Below are 21678 nucleotides of genomic sequence, written 5' to 3' on the forward strand. Positions count from 1 at the left end.
TTTGCTGGATGGATATCTAATTAACCCAGCTTAACTTATTGAAAGGACCATCTTTTCTTGATGACACTTCAGTATTATTACTGCCATTAATCAGGTGACTATATGTGTTTGGGCCTGTTTCTGGTTTCTATTGTGTTTACTGGTCAATTTGTCAATTCACACACTAATACTAGACTTTCTTACTAACTACAAATTCAACATAAGATTTAATATCTGGTTTTATGAGTCCTGCAGTTTTGTTCTCTTTCTTCATTTCCTATGCCTTCCCCTCCTCTCCTCCTGCTTCTCCTCTTCTTCCTCCTTATTCTATTTTTCCTGTACAGAATTGCTCTAGACACACTATTTTTTAATTTGGATTTTCATAAAAAACATATTTTTAAAAATAATTTTAGAGTTAAAAGAATACCTCCTGCATATCTACTGCAATGACATTGTATCTATATTTTAAGAAGAGTTGATATCTGTATGATATGAAATCTACCAAACCTTGAATGTGATATATCCTCCATTTATTTATTTATTTTTAATTTTCTTATATAATGTTTTGTATTTTTCCATGTGTGGGAATTCTGTATATTTCTTTACATGTATCCCTGGGTATTTGATGCTTTTTAAACTATGTTAAATGATGTTTTATACTCTCCATTTTTTATTTGTTGCAATATATATAATTGATTTATTTTGCCATGTCAGCATTTATTGTACTGAATTAATTTTGCTTTTTTTTTTAAGATGAGATCTGTTGCCCAGGCTGCAGTGCAGTGGTATGATCTCTGCTTGCTGCAGTCCCCACCTCCCAGGTTCAAGCGATCTTCCCACCTCAGCCTCCCCTGCAGCTGGGAGGCTAATAGGTCACCACGTCTGGCTAATTTTAGTATTTTTGGCAGAAAAGGGATTTTACCATGTAGCCCAGGCTGTTCTTAAACTCCTGAGCTCATCGATCCGCCCGCCTCGGTGGCCTCCCAAATAGGGGGCATTACAGGCTTGAACCACAGCGCCTGGCCTAAATTTACACACGTATTTTTTTATGTGCTTCTTTGGATTTTCTTTGTGTATAAGCTTGTCACCTGTGAATAGTAATTATTTTATTTCTTCTTTTCTAATCTGCATGCCTCTTCCTTCTTTCCCTCACCTCATGGCACTGGCTGGGCCGTCCAGTGCACTGTTGAATACAAGCGTGAGAGGGAGCCTCCCTGTGTTGTCCCTGGTAGTCACAGGGATAGCTGCCACCCTGTCAACACTGAGTGTGAGGGAGCATGACTGTGGGGCCAGACATCAGATTAAAGAAAGAACCTTCTATTTTAGTTCACTGAGAATTTTTATACTGAACTATTGGATTCCATCAAATAATTTTCTGCATCTAAACTATTACCAGAAGATATATCAGTTTTCTTTTGTTGCTCTTGGTGGGTTTTATAATATGGAATTATAATACACATTTCACAATATTTCTGAGATGTATTTTTTTTTTACTGTGACTTTCTGCTGAAGTTTTTAATCTCCCTATGCTATGCAATTCCAGAATTATTTTTAAAATCATGTGCCCAAGTTCTCCGGTCGACACCTGTATGCCTACAACTCTTCTGAATTGTGTCTCCTTGCAGTACGTGCAATAGCTTCCAGCCTGTCAGCCGCCTGCCTGTTGCTCAGATAGCAAATGCTCCCAGGGTGAGAGTAGCCACAGAAGCCATTTTATCTTGCTGAGTTCTGCTCTTCAGAGAATTAGCTGTTCAGTTCCAATTCTCTCCATTATTCTCCATTGACTTCAATCCACTGGTTAATTTATTTTAGCAGACATTTTGTATTGCATCTGTGACAGTTCTGTATACAGCCAACTATATTTCAAAAGGGAGAAGTAAGTTATCTCTATTTAATTTATTTCAGACACCCTATTCAACTATCAAATATTTTAGAGAAAAATCTGCATAATTTTAGAGCAATTTTATAGCAATTACATTAATAATCTCATCACAAATATTTTAAAATTATTTGCATCTTTCTTTCTTGATTATTGAAGTACATATTATACTTAAACATAGAGGAAATTAGAGATTACGTGGCAGTGTACATCTTCACTTGATATTATATTATGCATATTTTTCTACTGTTCAATCTATAATATATCCATTACTCTTTCCTTGCCCCAGCCCTGTATAATGAATACAGGTATATGTCTTTTTACCTTCCCTATGATTATAAGTTGTAAAACAGTTTGCTTCCAGAAATGGTTGATTGCTTGCTTTGTTTCAACCTTCTATTGACAACAAATATAAACTGAATCAGATATATTTAAAATAAGTACTTTCAAAAGAATTACAGAACTATCACACCAGCAAAGATTTTCAGGGCAACAGTTTGAGAGAGAAGGGAAGCTCAGATTGGTGACGCCAACTTGGCACCACCATTTTCCTAGTAAAACATTTGATGACTTATTAGTGAGGAAGAAAGGTAGACAGGATACAGGAGACAATCCAGTTTGGGGAAACAGAGAATGGGGAAATTATTTGGAAGAAAATTTTATAATAGGTATCAAAATTTGAAATATGCAAACACTTTGAATAACCTTTAAACAAATAATTTCATATTTATAAATCCAAACCCATAGTTCAGAAGTATGAAGAAGGGAAAAAAAAGGTATGAATAAAGCTGGCCACAAATATGTGCAATATATACACAATGTGTACAAATGTGTACAATATCTTAGAGCTTTTTACAAGAGAAAGAAACTTTCATGAAACTATTATGATCTAAGGGAAAATGTACTGTCATAAAGGTATTTTATCTTGATGCATGTATTAATATTTGCTATTTAGGAAAAAATACTAGATATAGTAGATATAAAACAATAATGTGCACATGTACCTCTGTATGTGTACTTGGATGAGAAAGACATTGTACCCACCAGCTGTAAAATGCAGCATGCCACCTGTATGGATGGGGAGAGTGTAGTCAGGGTGTTTAGGGGTAAGGAAGGGCCTTAACTGTTTTATCCTATGCATTTTGGTGTTGCTCAAACCTTTTATAAACAGACATTCATGAACTCCTTGAGCATTAAAGTATATATCTGCAAACAAAATATTGTTCTTGGGAATGCTGTATTTTTCCCTTTAATTTTTTAAATAAGTCTGTGTTCCCATTATTCCCAGGGAAGAAAACTCACTGACGTCTCAGTAACAGAAAATTATATGTATATTTTGCTTAGCAAGTTTATTTTCATTTTGTAGTCCTGTAGATCATTTAACTAATTGTATTCCCCTCTTATGGTCTATCATCTAAGCCACTTAGATCCATCTTTATGGTCTAGATTTCAGGTGTAAAGTGATTACTAAAACAAATCAGAGTGGCTGGGCGCAGTGGCTCATGCCTGTAATCTCAGCACTTTGGGAGGCCGAGACGGGAGGATCACAAGGTCAGGAGATCGAGACCATCCTGGCTAACACAGTGAAACTCCATCTCTACTAGAAATACAAAAAATTACCCAGGTGTGCTGTGTGGCAGGTGTGCTGTGTGGCAGGTGTGGTGGCAGGTGCCTATAATCCCAGCTACTTGGAAGGCTGAAGCAGGAGAATGGAGTGAACCCAGGAGGCGGAGCTTGCAGTGAGCCAAGATTGCACCACTGCACTCCAGCCTGGGCGACAGATCGAGACACCATCTCAAAAACAAAACAAAACAAAACAAAACAAAACAAAACAAAAAACAAAAACAGATCAGACAGAAACAAATTAGAAATTGTAAGGTAATAAGATATTACATATTATGATCATGGATCATTTGAATACTTAGAAGGCTCTTTAGTTTAATTAGATCCCATTTGTCAATTTTGGCTTTTGTTGCCATTGCTTTTGGTGTTTTACACATGAAGTCCTTGCCCATGCCTATGTCCTGAATGGTAATGCCTAGGTTTTCTTCCAGGGTTTTTATGGTTTTAGGTCTAATGTTTAAGTCTTTAATCCATCTTGAATTAATTTTTGTATAAGGTGTAAGGAAGGGATCCAGTTTCAGCTTTCTACATATGGCTAGGCAGTTTTCCCAGCACCATTTATTAAATAGGGAGTCCCTTCCCCATTGCTTGTTTTTGTCAGGTTTGTCAAAGATCAGATAGTTGTAGATATGCAGCGTTATTTCTGAGGGCTCTGTTCTGTTCCATTGATCTATATCTCTGTTTCGGTACCAGTACCATGCTGTTTTGGTTACTGTAGCCTTGTAGTATAGTTTGAAGTCAGGTAGTGTGATGCCTCCAGCTTTGTTCTTTTGGCTTAGGATTGACTTGGCGATGTGGGCTCTTTTTTGGTTCCATATGAACTTTAAAGTAATTTTTTCCAATTCTGTGAAGAAAGTCATTGGTAGCTTGATGGGGATGGCATTGAACTTATAAATTACCTTGGGCAGTATGGCCATTTTCACGATATTGATTCTTCCTACCCATGAGCATGGAATGTTCTTCCATTTGTTTATATCCTCTTTTATTTCATTGAGCAGTGGTTTGTAGTTCTCCTTGAAGAGGTCCTTCACATTCCTTGTAAGCTGGATTCCTAGGTATTTTATTCTCTTTGAAGCAATTGTGAATGGGAGTTCACTCATGATTTGGCTCTCTGTTTGTCTGTTATTGGTGTATAAGAATGCTTGTGATTTTTGTACATTGATTTTGTATCCTGAGACTTTGCTGAAGTTGCTTATCAGCTTAAGGAGATTTTGGGCTGAGACGATGGGGTTTTCTAGATATACAATCATGTCATCTGCAAACAGGGACAATTTGACTTCCTCTTTTCCTAATTGAATACCCTTTATTTCCTTCTCCTGCCTAATTGCCCTGGCCAGAAATTCCAACACTATGTTGAATAGGAGTGGTGAGAGAGGGCATCCCTGTCTTGTGCCAGTTTTCAAAGGGAATGCTTCCAGTTTTTGCCCATTCAGTATGATATTGGCTGTGGGTTTGTCATAGATAGCTCTTATTATTTTGAGATATGTCCCATCAACACCTAATTTATTGAGAGTTTTTAGCATGAAGGGTTGTTGAATTTTGTCAAAGGCCTTTTCTGCATCTATTGAGATAATCATGTGGTTTTTGTCTTTGGTTCTGTTTATATGCTGGATTACATTTATTGATTTACATATATTGAACCAGCCTTGCATCCCAGGGATGAGGCCCACTTGATCATGGTGGATAAGCTTTTTGATGTGCTGCTGGATTCTGTTTACCAGTATTTTATTGACGATTTTTGCCTCAATGTTCATTAAGGATATTGGTCTAAAATTCTCTTTTTTGGTTGTGTCTCTGCCCGGCTTTGGTATCAGGATGATGCTGGCCTCATAAAATGAGTTACAGAGGATTCTCTCTTTTTCTATTGATTGGAATAGTTTCAGAAGGAATGGTACCAGTTCCTCCTTGTACCTCTGGTAGAATTCGGCTGTGAATCCATCTGGTCCTGGACTCTTTTTGGTTTGTAAGCTATTGATTATTGCCTCAATTTCAGAGCCTGTTATTGGTCTATTCAGAGATTCAACTTCTTCCTGGTTTAGTCTTGGGAGGGTGTATGTGTTGAGGAATTTATCCATTTCTTCTAGATTTTCTAGTTTATTTGCATAGAGGTGTTTGTAATATTCTCTGATGGTAGTTTGTATTTCTGTGGGATTGGTGGTGATATCCCCTTTATCATTTTTTATTGCGTCTGTTTGATTCTTCTCTCTTTTCTTCTTAATTAGTCTTGCTAGTGGTCTATCAATTTTGTTGATCCTTTCAAAAAACCAGCTCCTGGATTCATTAATTTTTTGAAGGGTTTTTTGTGTCTCTATTTCCTTCAATTCTGCTCTGATTTTAGTTATTTCTTGCCTTCTGCTAGCTTTTGAATGTGTTTGCTCTTGCTTTTCTAATTCTTTTAATTGTGATGTTAGGGTGTCAATTTTAGATCTTTCCTCCTTTCTCTTGTGGGCATTTAGTGCTATAAATTTCCCTCTATACACTGCTTTGAATGTGTCCCAGAGATTCTGGTATGTTGTGTCTTTGTTCTCGTTGGTTTCAAAGAACATCTTTATTTCTGCCTTCATTTTGTTATGTACCCAGTAGTCATTCAGGAGCAGGTTGCTCAGTTTCCATGTGGTTGAGTGGTTTTGAGTGAGTTTCTTAATCTTGAGTTCTAGTTTGATTGCACTGTGGTCTGAGAGACAGTTTGTTATAATTTCTGATCTTTTACATTTGCTGAGGAGAGCTTTACTTCCAACTATGTGGTCAATTTTGGAATAGGTGTGGTGTGGTGCTGAAAAAAATGTATATTCTGTTGATTTGGGGTGAAGAGTTCTGTAGATGTCTATTAGGTCTGCTTGGTGCAGAGCTGAGTTCAATTCCTGGGTATCCTTGTTAACTTTCTGTCTCATTGATCTGTCTAATGTTGACAGTGGGGTGTTAAAATCTCCCATTATTATTGTGTGGGAGTCTAAGTCTCTTTGTAGGTCACTTAGGACTTGCTTTATGAATCTTGGTGCTCCTGTATTGGGTGCATATATATTTAGGACACTTAGCTCTTCTTGTTGAGTTGATCCCTTTACCATTATGTAATGGCCTTCTTTAGTTTCTGCACAGCAAAAAAAACTACAGTCAGAGTGAACAGGCAACCTACAAAATGGGAGAAAATTTTTGCAACCTACTCATCTGACAAAGGGCTCATATCCAGAATCTACAATGAACTCAAACAAATTTACAAGAAAAAAACAAACAACCCCATCAGAAAGTGGGCAAAGGACGTGAACAGACACTTCTCAAAAGAAGACATTTATCCAGCCAAAAAACACATGAAAAAATGCTCACCATCACTGGCCATCAGAGAAAGGCAAATCAAAATCACAATGAGATACCATCTCACACCAGTTAGAATGGCAATCATTAAAAAGTCAGGAAACAACAGGTGCTGGAGAGGATGTGGAGAAATAGGAACACTTTTACACTGTTGGTGGGACTGTAAACTAGTTCAACCATTGTGGAAGTCAGTGTTGCAATTCCTCAGGGATCCAGAACTAGAAATACCATTCGACCCAGCCATCCCATTACTGGGTATATACCCAAAGGACTATAAATCATGCTGCTATAAAGACACATGCACACGTATGTTTATTGCGGCACTATTCACAATAGCAAAGACTTGGAACCAACCCAAATGTCCAACAATGATAGACTGGATTAAGAAAATGTGGCACATATACACCATGGAATACTATGCGGCCACAAAAAATGATGAGTTCATGTCCTTTGTAGGAACATAGATGAAATTGGAAATCATCATTCTCAGTAAACTATCGCAAGAACAAAAAACCAAACACCACATATTCTCACTCATGGGTGGGAATTGAACAATGAGAACACATGGACACAGGTAGGGGAACATCACACTCTGGGGACAGTTGTGCGGTGGGGGCAGGGGGGAGGGATAGCTTTAGGAGTTATACCTAATGCTAAATGTGGAGTTAATGGGTGCAGCACACCAGCATGGCACATGTATACATATGTAACTAACCTGCACATTGTGCACATGTACCCTAAAACTTAAAGTATAATAATAATAAAAAGAAAAAAAAAGAAAGCTGACTATTTTTGGCATGAATAGAGTGAATTGACTTATGAAATTGAAGAAAATGTTGACAGTAAGGGAAGCGCCAGTAAGATCCCTGAAGACATAGATATGGTCAAGACAAAGTTGTGGTACTATCCTGGTGTTTTGCATCCCAGAAGGATATGGAACACTTGGAAGGTGTTTGAGTAGAGACTTTGTCTGAGACTCTGGAGGGAGGAGAAGCAAGGCACTGTGCCTCTACTCACTGTCCCTTTCCCTAATGGTTCAGACCATTGTGACTGCACCATGTGAAGCAGGGCCACTCCCTGTGTCCCACTGGAGAGCTCCATGAATGAAAACATTCTCTAACAGGAGATCTGAGCCAAGAATGTGCAGGGGGCAGGGCAGGTCACATAAAGAGAAAAGCGTGACTGAGAAAATTACCTGCCAAACTAACCAAACTTACTTTTTTATGTTTTCATTTACTTTTTACTCTTTTATGATGTCAACATTTAATAACATGAAAGCAAATCTTTTTTCTATTTATAATATAGACTTTTTTCAAATTTATTCAAGTATTTATTTTAAATTGTCAGATATAATTATATGTATCTACTGAGTACAGCATGATATTTTGAAGTATATAGTTCAAGAGATCTGTCATACAGCATAGTGATTGTAGTTAATAATGATATATTTTATTCTTGAAAAATGTTAACAGACTGGATCTTAAATGTTCTCCCTATAAAAATGATAACTATCTGAGGTAATGTATATTTTAATTAACTAATTTTGTACAATCCAGGTAACAGAGACCCAGTGAAACTGCAAGTAAGTAAGCACACAGCTGGAGTGTGGCTGAGAAAGCAAGCCTGCTCTCACCAGGCCAGGGAGAGTGGCCGGCAAGGTTGCTCTGGGGTCCCTGCGGTGGTGGCCGATATGACTGTGCCCGATTCACCGAGGGAAAGGGTTCTGAGCTGTGGGAGAGATGTCGTAAACAGGTCCCCATGCTGGAACACTTGGACTTCAGGCCCAAGAAGATGCACAGCTTCTGTGCTGGCTGCTTTCCTTGCAGAAATGCCTGCAAAGGATTCATGAGCATGCTGCAGGGAGCCTTCTGTGAGTTAAGATTTCTCTTCCTTCCCTGACCAGAGTTTGACCACATGGCTCACTCAAAACAACAGGAAATTTGCAAATTTGATGCAGACAGGGACTTGAGTGCTTGAGCTGTGGGACTCATCCTGTGGTGTGCTGCCCTGAGGCCATGTGTGCAGCAGCAGCAGCATGAGGGAATACAGACAAAGGGAAAAGCCCATCAGATTGGGAGAATTCCTACATGCACACTGGTGTCATTTGCACCACTAACAGTTGGCTGGTTTGCTATGCAGCTGTAGGTAACTTAGGCCCCTTCCCCCACCCTGGAGAGCCGCTGGCATGGAGTACTCAACCCCAATGCCACATGGTGGCATTAGCCCCTTGAGGCTGTGCCCCTAGGGAAGAGTTCAAAATGCATCCCACCCCTATGTGTTCCTGATATGGTTTGGTTTTGTGTCCCTGCCCAAATCTCCTGTCGAATTAGAGGAGGGGGCTGGTGGGACATGATTGGATCATGGGGGCTGCTTTCCCCCTTGCTGTGCTCATGATAGTGAGTCAGTTCTCACAAGACCTTATGGTGTAAACGTTGCAGTGTGGCACTTTCCCCTTTGCTCTCTCTCTCTCCTGCCACCGTGTGAAGAAAGTCCTTGCTTCCCCTTTGCCTTCCACCATGACGGTAAGTTTTCTGGGGCCTCCCAGTGATGTTTCCTGTTCAGCCTGTGGAACTGTAATTCAATTAAAGCTCTTTTCTTCATAAATTACCCAGTCTCAGTTAGTTCTTTAGAGCAATCTGAAAACAGACTAACACAGTTCCTCAGCAACATGCAGAGTCTCTGTCACAGAGATCAGACCGCGGCTTCTCTTCTCCAACTCCCATACCCTCTGCCTCAAGAAATCCATACATATCGGTCCATAAAGAATCATCCCACCCCCATGAACCCTCAAAAACTGGGTGGTAACGAAGCTGCCCCATTCCACAAAGTGGGTGTGTGCTGTCTCACTTCAGGCCAAATGACAGTTGGGGCTGCCCCTAGTCTACTTCCACACCCCTCCAACCTGGAGGTCTGGCATTTCAGGGAAGTAGCTCAGACAACAGATTGAAAATGTTTCACCCCTGGAAGCTCCAGTCCACTTTACTGGAAAGCCTTCCCTGAGAACAACATGCAGGAGCTGGCAGGAGGTGAAGCTTTGGTGCTGTTGGGAAAGAAATCACCTTGGCATCAATAGCCACTGAAAGAGCCATAGAGCCTAATGATTGATTGTGGGTTCTAAAGTCCAACAGCCTGCGTTTTAATCTTGGCTCTTTTAATTAATAGTTTGTGACCTTGTTCAACGTTCTTATTGTCTATATGCCTTAGTTTCTTCACTTGTCAGTGGGTTTAATAATAATATCTATCTCATAGAGTTGCAGTGAGGATTCACTGAGTTAATACATGTACAACCTTGTCAATATCTGGTACACACGGAGCATATAAAGCATGTGAACTGTTATCAGAGGTGCTCAGGGATGTGTCCTGGTTTCTGTGTGCCAGCCTGCTTGGTACCCAGCTGCAGCCAGAAAACTGAAGTAGAACTCAAGACAGCTGATAATCTCACCAACTTGGAGACAGGGCTAGACTGGGCATCCAGTCTGGGCATCCAAAACTTCTTGTTTTGTCATAGAGCAGAGCCTTCAATAATTGACTGAGAAAGATATTTGCATCTCAGTTTATAGAGGGACAGCCAGTTACAATACGATGATTGTAAACCTGTGAATATGGCATGTGATGCAATCAAGAAAAGAATAAATGTAAACATCTCATCTAATTATTTCCTGGGAGGAAAATAACAAGAATATCAAGTTTGTTTATTCTGTTTTTCCTTCTAAGTTAATTTTGGTAATTGCATACTTTCATCCACATTTTGTTGTCTGCTGTACATTCTCTCTCACCAGGTGGAGATGGCCTCTTGGGTCCTGTCTATAACATAAGGCCATTGTTGCTTTGGGGATGTAGTCATGGCAATGCAGTCACAAAATAGCCCTTTGATATCCAAAAGCATCCTGTGACCCCAATGCTATCAAACCATCCTTCATGTAAAGGGCTATATACAGTATAGTTACTATCTTAACACTTTACCTGTAAAACTGTTGTTAATTTCAAAACTTCCATAAGATTGTAACCCAGGCGGGATTGGGAGAGTTCAGGGTGATATAAAGTTACTCAATAAAATACTAGCTAATTGAATTCAACAGCATATTAAAAAGATAATCCACCATGAGCAAGTGGGTTTCTTACCAGGGATTCAGGGATGGTTTAACATCCACAAGTCAATAAATGTGATACACCACGTACACAGAATTTTTTTAAAAAATCACACGATTATCTCAATAGATGCAGAGAAAGCATTTGACAAAATCAAGCATTCCTTTATGATTAAAACCCTCAGCAAAACTGGCATAGAAGGGACATACTTTAAGGTAATGTAAGCCATCTATGACAAACTCACAGCCAACCCTATACTGAATGGGGAAAAGTTGAAAGCATTCCCCTTGAAACAAGAAAAGGGTGCCCACTTTCACCATTTCTATTCAACATAGTACTGGAAGTCCTAGACAGAGCAATTGAACAAGAAAAGGAAATAAGGAATATCCAAATTGGTAAAAAGGATGTCAAACTGTCGCTGTTTGCTGGCTATATGATTTTATAGCTAGAAAACCCTAAAGACTCATCCAAAAAGTTCCTAGAACTGGTAAACGAATTCAGCAAAGTTTTAGGATACAAAATCAATGTACATAAATCAGTAGCTGTGCTATACACCAACAGTGACCAAGCTGAGAATCAAATCAATAACTCAACCCCCTTTACAATAGCTGCAAAAAATAAAATAATAAAATATTTAGGATTATACCTAACCCAGGAGGAGAAAGACCTCTACAAGGAAAACTACAAAACACTGCTGAAAGAAATCATAGATGACACAAACAAATAGAAAGACATCCTATGCTCATAGGTGGGTAGAATCAATATTGAGAAAATGACCGTATTGCCAAAAGCAATCTACAAATTCAATGCAATTCCCATCAAAATACCACCATCATTCTTCATAGAACTAAAAAAAAATCCTAAAATTCATATGTAACCAAAAATGAGTCAGCATAGCCAAAGCAAGACCAGCCGAAAATAACAAATCTGAAGACATCTCATTACCTGACTTCAAACTATATCATAAGGCCATAGTCACCAAAATTGCATGGTACTGGTATGAAAATAGGCACATAGATCAATCAAACAGAGTAGAGAACCCAGAAATAAAGCCAAATACTTACAGCCAACTGATCTTCAACAAAGCAAATAAAAACATAAAGTAGAGAAGGATGCCCTATCCAACAAATGGTGAAGAGATAATTAGCAAGCCACATGTAGAAGAATAAAACTGGATTCTCATCTCTCACCTTATACAAAATTCAACTCATGAGGGATCAAAAACTTAAATCTAAGACCTGAAACCATAAAGATTCTAGAAGATAACATTAGAGAAACCCTTCTAGATATTGGCTTAGGCAAAGACTTCAAGACCAGGAACCTAAAGGCAAATGGAACAAAAACAAAAATGAATGGATGGGACTTAATTAAACTAAAAAGCTTCCGCACAATAAAATAAATAATCAGCAGAGTAAACACAGAACCCAGAGGGACGGAAAATCTTCACAATCTATACATCCAACAAAAGACTAATATCCAGAATCTACAAACCACTCAAACAAATCAGCAAGAAAAAAAAAATCCCACCAAAAAGTGGGCTGAGGGCATGAATAGATAATTCTCAAAAGAAGATATACAAATGACTCAATAAGCATGTGGAAGAATGTTCAACATCGCTAATTATCAGGGAAATGCAAATCAAAACCACAATGCCCTACCACCTCACTCCTGCAAGACTGACCATAATCAAAAAATCAAAAATGTAAACTAGTACAACCACTATGGAAAACACTGTGGAGATTCCTTAAAGAACTAAAAGTAGATTTACCACTTGATCCTGCAATCCCACTACTAGGTATCTACGCAGAGGAAAAGAAGTCATTCCATGAAAAACATACTTGCACACACATATTTATAGCAGCACAATTACAATTGCAAAAATATGGAACCTGCTCAAACACCCATCAATCAACAAGTGGATAAAGAAAATATGATATATACGTGTGTGTGTATATATATATACATACCATATATATATATATATATATATATATATATATATATATACACTACTCAGCCATAAAAAAGAGAAATAATGGCATTTGCAGCAACCTGGATGTGGATGGAATTGGAGACTATTATTGTAAGTGAAGCAACTCAGGATTGGAAAACCAAACACCACATGTTCTTACTCATAATTGGGAGTTATGTTATGAGGACACGAAAAGCATAAGAATTATACAATGGACTTTGGGGACTGAGGGGAAAGTGTGGGAGGGGAGTAAGGCATGGAAGACTACACATTACCTACAGTGTGCACTGCTTGGGTCATGGGTGCATGAAAATCTCAGAAATCACCAATAAAAAACTTATTCACGTAACCAAATACCACCTGTTCCACATAAACCTATTAAAATAAAAAATGAATTTAAAAAAACAGATTGTAACCCAGAAGTAGTACCCAGTCGACCTGACATTTTTTCTTCAAAGTCAAGATGTTCATAACAAATATTTAAAAAAAAAAAGAGAGAGACTTTTAAAAAAAAACAGAGAGAGACTTTTGTGCTCCTACCTAAAAACAATTGCTGAATTGTGTAGAGAGGACAGAGAGTGGAGTATAAGATATGTCATGTTCATGAACTATGCATCAAGCTCCAACTGTGTTTCCAGGATGGACCACTGAGCAGAATCACTTGCAGGGCCATTCCTTATATTTTCTCACATTCTCCTCCTTTGACAATCCTACTGAGAACAAAAGCCCAAACAAATAACTTCATTAGCATTTTTCTGCTCAACAGTTTCTAAACTCTAACATTATTGAATCCCATTTCTTGATGATTGTTCCCATCATTAATTCCCTTCTATGGTTATCATTTTCCAGAATTAAAGATAACATTATTATGTAAATTTCAGACCCAATTACAATGAGAGCTCTTTTGGACACAGTGCTTGGGGCATCTTATCGAAAGACTAAGGTTCTTGATGAATGGACATATAGCGGGGTTCAGCATCCACATCCTGCCAGGGAGGATGAGAAGACTGTTTAATGAAGAGATTATAAATCACAAGAAAAGTGAAGTTAAAAGAATGAGACATTGCATAAACATCCTATGAATCAGCATATAAAATAATGCCAAGGTATTTACATTCATTAGCAACAGTGAGATAATGCTATTGTTCTTTCTGACTTAAGTGTTTAATCGTTTATGAGAAGACTTCTATAACAATTTTTAAAATTCTATTATTATTATACTTTAAGTTTTAGGGTACATGTGCACAATGTGCAGGTTTGTTACATGTGTATTATAACAATTTTTTCTATGTTTATGATGTTCTGTATGAGGTGGAAAGGAAGGTACACATGAATAACTTCTAAAAACGATGGACACTTGTTATAGAATTTATGTCCATGAGGGGATTTTGGAAAACCCCTTTTTTGCCTCAAGGAAAAACACTGTTTAATTCATCTTGGACAGATCAACTTTACCAGGCAAGAGTGCTTAAACAGAGGCAGGAGGCTGTAGGAGGAGGGGCAGCCCTTTTCAGTTGTCCAGCAAGCTTGTCTGTTCGGAAATGTTTCTTTTCCCAAACTGTAATCTTCATGCTATTGTCTATCATCTTTATCCCCTGATTTCAGACCAGTGTTGAGCAACTCACTCACCCTCTTCTGAAGCCTCTCAGTACCTGAGCAAGAGTCAGTCTTCACCAAGACTCAAGAAGAAACTCCTCCATGTGGTCCAAATCCAGGGGCAAAAAAAAAAAAAAAAAAAAAATCACCACTGCAAACTATGGCCTTGGATAGCCTTCAAGAACTTCCCAGACACCGTGTGTCCACAGTTGCCTTGTCTCCCATCCTCGTTATTTAAAGGAGTCAGGAGCCTGTACTCTCAGGGCTGCCATCTCCCTGAACTCTGTTAAACTCTGCTGAGATCCTTGCAGACAGTAGTCAACTTGCCTTTAATTTAGCACTCAAGATTAAGGTTTGTAAACTTTTCTTAGCAAAATGCTTACTCTTTGGATGAACTTTGTCTTCTAAGAAGAAAATGCACATCTAGTAGGTTAGGGACACCAAGAATTTAGCCTAGGGATCTATGTGGAATTTTAATAACTCTACATTATGATACATTCTAACGAAATTTGCTTCCATTTTTTATAACTGCTGTCTAAACCAAATATTAATTGGAACTTATGATATTCCCATAAACCATTTTTCTTTCAAGTTTGTATGCATTGACTATAATAGTTCTAGAAACAGGCATTTATAAAAAGTGGCTCTGTCATCAAAAGGGTTGCAAAAGTTTGCATGCTATCAGTTTGTTAGGAAAGTCACAATGCCTATTAGTATATTAAAGACATTAATACATTTTGCAGAAGAAAAACACGTTTAACTCATTGAAACCAACATTGTTAAAATTTATTTTTGTGATGGATTACCCAGTAATCCATTAACTATTAGGCCAAGAATAGTATTCTAAGACCTATTTAGGAAGCAAATTTCCAGATCACTTCTTGAGCTTACTATTTTGACTTCTCTCATTCCAAGGCAAACTCTGATTCCTAAACAGGTTAAGACTTTTCTACATCCACTTGCCTATATCCTTCACCTCTATATTTCTTCTTATCTATCTGTCTACTCTCTGAGGTTAACCTGCACGTATGTATTTCTCATAATGCCATCACATCTGCGGCATGTTTAGGACTTCCTCATCGATGTCTAACTTGGGTACCATCCTAGCATGGCACCCTCTTGACAGTGAAGATACCCGGTGCCTGTGATGCTCAGTATTCCTAGTCCTGAACACAGAGCTTCTGTTATGTTTTCTTTTGTTAATTCTGATTAGCACCCTCTCTCCATTTCAGAGTAATGAGAGGTTCAGAGCTTCTTATTTTGGTAGTTAAATGACCTTATATCCAGATTCCCTCTACAAAGTTAAGAGAATAAATGAATGAGACTCATTTCTTAACACTTTCTTTCCTTCAGATTACATAAATCTAGTTTTGTACTGTGGTATAGCCACTTCCTTTCTACCTTCCCACCAGAGTAAATTTATTTCTAACTTTGTCTTCAAGTCTTTTGGATGTTATAAATGATAATAAGTAGTTCATTTTGGCCAAGCACAGTGGCTCACGCCTGCAATCCCAGCACTTTGGGAGGCCGAGGTGGGCAGATCAAGAGGTCAGGAGATCGAAACCATCCTGGCTAACACAGTGAAACCCTGTCTCTACTAAAAATACAAAAAATTAGCTGGACGTGGTGGGGGGCACCTGTAGTCCTAGCTACTCGGGAGGTTGAGGCAGGAGAATGATGTGAACCTGGGAGGCAGAGCTTGCAGTGAGCTGAGATCGTGCCACTGCACTCCAGCCTGGGTGACAGAGTGAGACTCCATCTCAAAAAAAAAAAAAGTAGTTTATTTCAATCTTAAAGTATTAGTAAAATACAGATGATTTGTCATGGCAATAGAAAAATAAATACCTTTTTTTCCTTTCCAAATGTTTATGTAGTTCCATCTGGTCCACATGGTTTCAAAAGCATGTCTTAACAAATATGCATCACCTTTATAGAAAGAGCTTACCAGAAGTTAGGCAAAAAGTAAACAAACACACAGCAAAGCAACAGAACTTTCCAATGACTTCGAAAGAAGGAAAGAAAGCAAATAACGACAACTTTGGTGATTTATCATCTTGTTTATGGAATATCCAGGCAGTTTTTAAGGGGAACATTCCACTCCGTTTATGATTGTATAAATTATGGTTGAAGGCAGTTTTTGTTTCTCTCAGTTGCTGCAGTTGTGTGGGACTATGTTGAGAGAAATTTGATATAGTATTGACATTATTTTATGAAAGCTGTGTCAGGTTTTATTTGTGCAAATCATAGCTGAGAGACCCAAGTGACTATCACTTATTACTGAGAACAGCAAAGGAGATAAACAGATGGAGACGAAATAGACTAAACTTGGGCTACAAACTAAAGGAGAAAGAAAAAAAGTTATGCTAATTTATGTCATGTAAAAATAATGCTTAGTGAGTAGTTCATTCTCTAATCGCCCTTATCAAATGTGGCAGAAGACTAGTTAGTAAGAATTAATAAGCTCCTCAAACTAGACTTTATGGAAACATTTGCAGAACAATCTTTAGTGTGTCTGATTTCTTCTTAGTTTTATATTTTTAAAAGTAGGTTGCTTTTCTTTTTGTTTTAAACTGATGTAGCTACTATAGGACTTACTCGTATACTCTAGAAGGGGCAAATCAGAATATCTTAGAAATACGATAATTAGCAATTCAGGGCATAGTTGGTTTATTCCAAAAGTACAGATACTCACATCACATCTTCAATAAAAATGTTTAAAGGTGCCCTATTACTAACGGTGCAAAGCCTCTCTCTTTCCAAAGTATTCAAGGCGATTTGAAGTCTGACCTCAAACCTGATCCCATGCTATTTCTTCAACTAAATCACAGCTCTTTCCCCTCACTCCATTCTTTCTAAGACATCCCCACTTCCAGTCTCACCTGACTAATATCCATTACTAAGAGAAACTTGCCCTTCTCAGGGTGGATGTCTTGTGTAATTACGGCTGAGGACAGAGTGCCTCTTTGTCTGCCGTGTACTTCCTTGCAAAATCTTACCTATCCTTCTCATGGGGCTAGAAAAACTTTTCGAAATTCTCTCCCTGTCGCTGTTGTTATCATCATCTTCATAATCAGTCACTATTATCATCATCAACCACAAAAACAGGATTAAAAGAGGTTTCATTTTCATCATACTCATATTTCTACTCCAAACCATGAAGTTTTCCTGAGTATTGACATTTAAGAAGTTTACATAATCCCTTTAAGAAAAATAACAAAAAAATTACACATAAAATAATCTTAGGTATAAAAAACAAATATAAATTCAGAATGAGAAAAAATACCATAATAAACTAAACCTTTTTTAACCTGACAAAAACTAAAAACATTACAAAATCTGAAAATATTTTATAATATTTGAAACCTTGTTTTAGTATTCTTCTTTTGGGCTGCATACACTTTGATGGTTTTTTCATATGCAATTATTTTGGAATATAGTTCTTTGTAGGGTAGACTTTAAAAAATCAGTCTTCCTCTAGAATAGTTGTTCAAAAATATTATTGATAACTTGAATTTTTTTTCCAGCCACATAATTTCTTATTGGTAGTTATATAAATTTCAAAGGCTGTGTTAATTTGGGAAAAACCCCAACCAAATCCTGCTTTCAAATCTTGTTTTCTTTCCTTTATCCTACATGTGCAGTGCCCTACCCTCACCTGATGCAAAACCAGGTGAATCCACAGAGGGATAGGTGAGTATTCTTGGACCTTATCCCTCTGGAACCCAGCTAGCAAAGACCTAAATATTCAGTATGTAACAGCAAAGCACAAAAACAATAAAACCAGAATACATGCATCCTATTTAAATGTTTCATAGTGGCTCCCCAAATGTCCAAACCTACTGCTATAGCAGGAATGTATATATGTATATATATGTACACATAGGTACATACATATTTATGTATACACACATATACATACACAAATATGTATGTAAATATGTATGTATATGTGTATATGCATGTACATATATACATACATATACATATATACATCCTGGTGTTGCAGTAGGTTTGTATATACACATATATACATATATGTGTGTATATGTACACACATACGTGTACACATGCATGCGTACACACATACGTGTACACATGCATGCGTACACACATACGTGTACGCATGCATGTGTACACACATACCTGTACGCATGTATGTATACACACATACGTGTACGCATGTATATACATATACATCTGTGTTTATGTATGCATATACACAATATGTGTATGTGTGTGTGTGTGTGTGTATGTGTATATATATATACTAGTGAACAATTACTGTGGTGCCTCCCAGAGCCTTGAAAGGTTGAAAGGTGCAGGCAAAAGCAGAAGCTCTGAAGCCTAGGCCTCATTGGCAGGGCAGTCTGTCCAGCAATGGAAGGTTTAAACTCCTTACCTACACAGGAACCTGATAGACGGAATGCCTCCTCCCCTGGGCTCCACTGCCCAGAGTCCAGAGCCTTCCTGGACCCTCGCTTCTCAGGTGGAAGAAGGCGAGTGACTCAGGTCTGCAGCCATTCTTGGCAATCTCTCCTTCCCACTCTGGTCCCTGTGCAATAAGTGAGTCTCCTTCATTGGTCTGGCCAGCCCTGCTTCCCCACTAGCATTGTCAGTAAAAGAAAGTAGATACTCAGCCATTCCCTGCCCAATAAGAAAGAAAATATATACCTCGGGGCTCCAGAGTAAACACCATCTAGACTGCCTTATAAAGCCATCTTTATTTTATATTTGCCTATTGATAATTGTGTATGTGTGACTTCCTTTTAACACAGGTCCTTAAAAGAAAAGAAAAAGTGGCAGGTGCTGTAATTTCATTATTAAATATAATCTGAACCCCCAACAATTTGAGCAGGTTCAACTCTCAGGTGTATGGGACGTGCCAATTTATGTAGAGTCACAGCACTGAGACAGGGGATTTTATCAATCTTTTATTTACCAGCTAGTAACGATCCAGTAACTGGATAGACTATTAGAGAATAACGGTGTATCGAGATTACTAATTAAAATACTGTCTTATTCTACATTGTATTTCCTGCTTCATTAAAGCAGAAGCATTTTTAAACCTGTGAGGCATACTTGGGTTTTCTGAATAACAATAACTTAATACTATGATTTTATTGTTCTAATTGCTCCAGAATTTCAAATTTATTTGTATAAAAATTTTCTACTTTGTAAAATCACAACAACTTCATTCAAAATTGACAAGCTGCAAAATTCACCCCTGAGGGGAGAATGTATTAGCTAGCAAAGAAAACTTGTCAATGTCAGTGTTTGAAGCTCCTTAAAAAGAAAAATTGAAGCAAAGTCCAATCTTTGTCATATCCTTTGTAATGATAAAGCAATTTAAAATGTAATGTGCATAAGCCGTTATAAAATATTTGATAAAATAAATAGCTCTATTTTTAATAACTCTTGTGATTAATATCGGGGCATAGCACATCCTCAGAAACTTGGAGACATATTTTAAATTTGGTTTGACATTTAAATTGCACACCATTATTTTTACATATAGACAATAAAAAAACCATATTACTTTGTCAAATGACCTACTTAAATTATGATTTAATTACTAATTATTTAAATTACAATTAGTGTCATTTACTGATTTTAAGGTAACAATTACAGGATAAGAAATTAAGTTTACTGAGTATTACTCTTTTCAAAGTAGTGGCTCATTTCAACACAGTGAGGAAGTCAGCTATGAAAACAAGAAAAGCCAGCTAACACTCCATCATTTAACAACAACGGCAGGTATAAACAAATATGTAACATGCAGATTTGTGCTAGGAAAAATAAGGACAAAAAAAGAAATAAAGGAGGGAAGCTGATTACCCCAAAGACAAGTATTTGATGACAGATCCAGGTTTCAATTTTTAATAATTCAATTTTGCATGCTTTTTACTAGAATATAATATATGGAACAAATATGTTATTGCTATAATTTCTAATATGAGAGGGCATTGGTGAGACTAAGGAAGTTCCTGCTATTGAAGGACTACCTTCTAGTCAATGAAATAAATCACTACATTATGAAGCAAAATGCTATAATTTTCTAGGAAAATGCAACAAGTTGAATGACACAGTGGCACAGAGCAGAGTGGTCAGTGGCACTTACAGAAATCAAGGAAGGCCTCATAGAGGTGGGGATTTGTTAACCGGACCTTGAAACTTTGGAATTGGGAGAAGACAAAAAGCCAGCACAGGAGGCCTGGGAGATGGGGTAAGAGTCAAAACAGGACAGATGCATTAGCCCAGTGCTGCATTCTTTTCTAGAATAAAAGAAAGAAGGAAAAGTGAATTTGCTGAAGTCCCATGAGAACTGGGTTGAAGGGGCTGAGAAAAGTCAGTGGATGTAGCAAAGACAGATGAAAGAACGAGAGACTGGATAGATGGCATTTTAAAGAGAACCTCATTTTAATCCCATCTAAAATGGCATTTGTTTCCTATTTATAGTTAGCTAAAAACCAAGTGTTCAATATTGGGATGTTCAACTACTACGATACTCAATGCTGGGCTCACAGGGAATTGTTCTTTCTTCTGTCTCTTGCAGGAATTTATTATTAGCATTATTATTTCCCCCTAAAAATGTTATTCCCAGGCAAGTGAGTTTAAGGCATTAACCTTTTAAATTGATGATCTGCTTTTGTTTGTTCTTTATCCACTATTTAGGAGGAGTCTGGGTGAGCTCACAATCTACTGTACACAGGCAAGGGGATGGGCTCTTCAGCTTTGATCAGGGCAGCAGCCTGGAGGACTGAGAGGACCCAGAACCTTCCCATCAAGCTATAGCAAAGGACAGCCTATGTTCTATGGAACCTGAAACACGTCCTGAGAGTTTGATGCCTGCTTCATATTTGTGGTTACACAGTTGAAATTTCATCCTATAGTTTATCTATTGTTTATATATATATATAATCAGATCTAATATGAAGTGTTTGATGTTGTACCTGCTAACATTTCTGATGTTCTGCAGTTTTTTACTGCTTGTACTTCCATCTGCCTGAGGAAGAATTCTCCTTAATCCTACTATCTGGTTCACTCAGCATGAAATATCTAGTTTATTACTGCATAACTTAAAGTACTATTAAGTGGTAAGTAATTTCACCTCTTGAAAAACAGTGGGTTAGGCACACATAAACAACTGCACACACACACACACACATGCACCCCTTGTAAACACAAATCACACCATCTACTTTATCCTTCCAGGCTCTGTGATTTCATCTTC

This window comes from Gorilla gorilla, chromosome 6, assembly GCF_029281585.2.
Source record: "Gorilla gorilla gorilla isolate KB3781 chromosome 6, NHGRI_mGorGor1-v2.1_pri, whole genome shotgun sequence".
NCBI lineage: Eukaryota > Metazoa > Chordata > Mammalia > Primates > Hominidae > Gorilla > Gorilla gorilla.